We start from the raw sequence: 4,697 nt of genomic DNA, 5'->3' as shown, positions 1-4,697 counted from the left end.
ATTTACATGAATTTTATTTAGTTTTTGGATCACATTTGAAATCGGCCAGATTTGGGTTTAATGAGAAAATGATCGGTTAGTTATGGAACCAGCCATGCAATGATAGATCCTTGTGTTAGGTTATCGGATCATATGCTTGTGTATTGTGAAATGTTTGTCACTTATGATTATTGATCATAAGGAATGTTAGTTATCAACCTTGGGTTGGTAAGCTATGTGCAAAGCATTGGCTATGTTTTTGGAGCAGGTTTGCTTGCGGTCGAAATTGCACCTGAGGGCATATTGGGGTCAGATCCTTGTGTTAGGATATCTGATCATATGTTTGTGTGCTGGAACATATTGTCACTTATGATATTGATCATAAGGAATTGTTGGTTATCAACCTTGGTGTTGGTAAGGCAGGCCGTGTGTGATCTGATCATGGGTAAGGATGGACGACTTGATCCTTGGATGATGGATCAAGGTGTCTGATCTGATTGATCAAAGGATGCACCGGTGGTAAGAGCAACACTAATCAGGTTCAGTGGGACATGGTTCCATGACTGATTAGGAAGTGTGAAGACTCATCAGTTCTGAGTCATGTGGGGTGGTTGGTTGATTGACTCAGGATCTGATGGGCATTGTTAGTCCATGAGCTGGGCTTGGTATCATAAGTTGATAAGGCAAAAAGGATGTGGGACAGTGCATGAGCCGGTAAGGGCCAGATGCATGTCCTTGGCTGTTTGAAGACTTCTCAAGGGTTACTTATGTCTGTGGAGATGGTTGGCTGAATGACTAAGTACCCAAGGGAAGAGTTTATGCAGGTATAAGGGAGTTGGACGAGTGGACGGGGAGCTGGGCAAGGCTACCTCGCAGCTCGATCAGCTGGTTTATGAGTTCATTCAGCTAGTGTAGCTGGGCCGATGAGCTAACAAGCTCCGTGGATGTGGCAAAGGTATGATCTAGAAATGTTGCATAGATCTAGATAGAATGGTTAGGGGAATGGAACCTCTGATTGTATGACTTGGTCTAGGCTCAGGATCGACCTTGGAGCTAGTTGGCAGTTGTGTTTACTGACCAGTAGCTGAGGTGATCTGACCAGAAAAGTGTTAGATTGGATTTAGTCCAATGGATGATAGATGTTATTCCGCTGTGCATAAGTTGAAATGATCTAAGCTAGGGAATGACTAAGGTAGTCTTGAGCTAAGATCTGAATTAGCCCTCGCCAATGGGCGATATTTTAAATAAAGGGCAAAATTTTTAGAGGTTCGGTCCGGGTATGGACTGAGCGACGTGAGGCATCGACCGCGGCCTAGTCGGCCGGGATCGGGTCTTACAATCACACTCTATACCACGAGCCTTCAGATTTTTGGATACTGGTAGTGTCCCAGATAAAATTTGCCATACAAAGTGTCTTAGTTTCGGAGAACATTTTAGTTTCCAAGAATGCGCCAAAAGGGGTTTAACATTAGGTCCATAACTTAAAGATACATAATCTAGAGAAAAAAATTATTTTTAAAAGATTCATTTTTTACATTTTTAATGCATGTTTTATTAACTAATTGCAAATTTCAAAAATTTTAATTGCACTAATTGATTTTTTATTAGGTTAAAATTGTGGAAAGAAAATAAACACAAAAAATATGTAAATTTAATATGTTTTATTAAAATGTGTGAAAAGACTAGAATATGGATCTTTAGAGCATGAATCAACCATTATGACATTGTCAAAACAACCATAATGACATAGTCAAAAAACGTTTTTTGATATAAAGAAAAGATATTTATGATTTCTTTTTAATAATTAAATAATTTAAGACAATCACTAAATTGATTTGACTTCAGTCACAATAACAAAAGATCGGTTAGAGTCCGTTGACCAAATTTCAAACTCGATTCCAAATTTGAACCCGAATCTGATTCCAACTTTGGTTTGGTTTGATTCAATGCAATCACACATTTAATCAGATATATCTTTTCCTCACTGTACTATACCATAGTATATTGACAAGGTTCATAACCAAGTCACTACTTCTCCATATATATATTAGAGGACTATAACTCATATTTCTATGTGGGACATTTACTAATTTTAAACATAGTTAAATTGTCAAACTTTACAAGCTTTCCAATTCCAAGTCAATGACTTTGGACTAACATTTTTCATTCAAAATCAACTTCGATTTTGACATATAAGTATACTACTTCACAGTGTCAAACATTTGGTTATTCTGACAAACATTTTCGTCCGGAAACTTACCGAAAAATGGTCTTAAACTATTTTGTCAAAAACGAGTTCCAACAGATTCTACAGATTGAGGGTTCGAAGAATATGATTTTTTTAACAAAAAAAAATTATTGAATTAATAAAAAGTTTAAGTTACCAAATTAATAGATCAGAAATCAATTGAATGGCTGGATGAAATTAGCATAAAACAAACATAAAGTTTAGAAGATTTTAGATAAACTAGTTACACAACTATAACTATACTATTATTTGCGACATGATTTTTCAACTTTGAACTCTCACGTTAAAAAAATTGCAGCAGTTAATATGCCTTTACAACCCTTCATGAATTATTAAATTTGCTCTATATATAATTAACTATAAATTAAAAACAAATTTTATATAAACTATAATCAATAATGTAGATACATCGTGATCACAAATGTTTGAACTGCTTCCGCCACTCGGGTGCGGGTGCATATAAACCATCTCATTGCCTGAAAAACAATCAGTGAACACATTAAGTTAAAACTTTGAATGGTTATAAGACGGCACACAAAACATAATGGGATGATCTAAGTTGTAGACATATGGAGCAGATGAAGTTCACCAACGTTTTCTTCTTAAACCCATTATGCTTTGTCAAGAAGAATAACCTATAAGAATAGAAAGGAAACTGAAATTGAAATTTAGAAGAATAACCTAGAATAATGATTTTAGTTTCATTTCATTTTAAAATAGAAAGGAAACTGAAATTTTATGATAATCTAGAAGAATAACCTAAAAAGCAAAGCAATTGAGATTAATAAGAATCTTTTATTTTTCAACTATAAAAAAATGATGGGCAATTCTCTTAAAAGATACTAAAATGGTTATTCACTAAAACAACACACAAGGAAGAAAAAGACCAAAGAAGTTTTATTAAGGAGGTAAAAGATAACTATATCCTTACTTTATTTATATATAAATAATTATTTAAATAAATAATAAAAAAGAAAAAAATAATTTTTTTTAATCATTTTCGAATAATATGTTTTTCAATTCAAATTATTCTATTTTCTGTTTTTTTTTTTTGAATTTTTATTTTGAATTTTGAATTTTTTGAAACTATTTTTAAAAAGTTTAATTTAAATTTTAAATATTAATTTTATTATTTTTCTAAACTTTAAATTTTGATTAGTTAACCAATATAAATATCTATTTACCTCTTTGATAAATGAGGAAATTACGTATTTACCACTTTCATGCTACCACTTTTCATTTTTACCACCACTAAAGGAATATTTTCAAAAATACATTCTTCATTAAGTGGCAAAAGACCCTTATGCCCTTGTTCTTTATAAATATTTAAATAAATAAAAATCTAAAAAAATAAAAAATAATTTTTTTTATTTTTTTTTCGAATTATACTATTTCGAAATTCAAACTATAAACCCTAAAACTCAACTCTAAACCCTAAACCATTAATCCTAAACCTTTTTTTTTTGAAATATAAACCATCAATCCTAAACCCTATTTTTTTTTTAAATACAAACCCTAAACCCCGAAACATCAACTCTAAACCCTATACCCTAAACCTTCGCCCATCGATCGATAGTCTTGTCAATGGTCAGCTTCAAGTCTTTATCATTTTATCTCCAAAATACACCAAAATCACCATTTTCCTCCGAATCCCTCCAAAACCTGAAAACATACTAAAGACTCCAAAACAGTAAATATGTATTTAAAAACACTTATATGCCATGACTAAAAATAGGTAAAATCCATGGTTCGACATTCTTCGGTGGAGTGACCTTTTTTCTTATGGAATTTGCAAAACTTTTCGAGATTGAAATTTACATTCTTTGTGTTGGGGGACCTGTCGATTGCATAGTTATGCTCGCTGGACAACGAGCCATTTGGTTTGGTAATTTTTTTTGCTAAAGGTAGTGGTGATGGGTCTCGACTGTGTTTGGCAGAGAAAATAGTGGTCTTATCTTCTAGTAAGTAGTATGCCAAAGCATGATGTATCACGTTCTCCAATAATATTGGTGGTTGAACTTTTAGTTGTTCCTTGAATCTTGATGAGAACCAAATGCCAGTTCTGAGTGTTGTTAAAGTTGTGTTGACGTTCAGATTCATGATTCGAGATTTGACCTCCTTGAACCTATCTATCTATCGATTTGTTTATTTGTTGGTAAGGTGAGATCAGGCAATCGCGAGCCTAAAGGCTTGTACATGAGCTTTAGGATCGAATCTCTCTGAAAATTCTGTGAATTTAATTTATACAAGTCTCAGAGATTAGCTTTTGCTATCCGATTTGTAAATGAAGTCCAAGGCGTCTCTTCTATTACACAATATATTTCGGGTGCTGATCTTGTAGCTTTATGTATCCAAGAGTTCACTTGCATGAGTTTACGTTGGTCTAATTCTCATATCTTTGAAAGGATTCAAAATCAATCGATCCTTATTCGTTGATATGAGGCAGTTGGGGGGGGGGGGGGGGGGGTGG

This window comes from Brassica oleracea, chromosome C4 (genome assembly GCF_000695525.1).
Source record: "Brassica oleracea var. oleracea cultivar TO1000 chromosome C4, BOL, whole genome shotgun sequence".
Lineage (NCBI taxonomy): Eukaryota > Viridiplantae > Streptophyta > Magnoliopsida > Brassicales > Brassicaceae > Brassica > Brassica oleracea.
The sequence above is the reverse complement of the archived record's forward strand: the minus strand, read 5'-3'. Positions refer to the sequence as shown.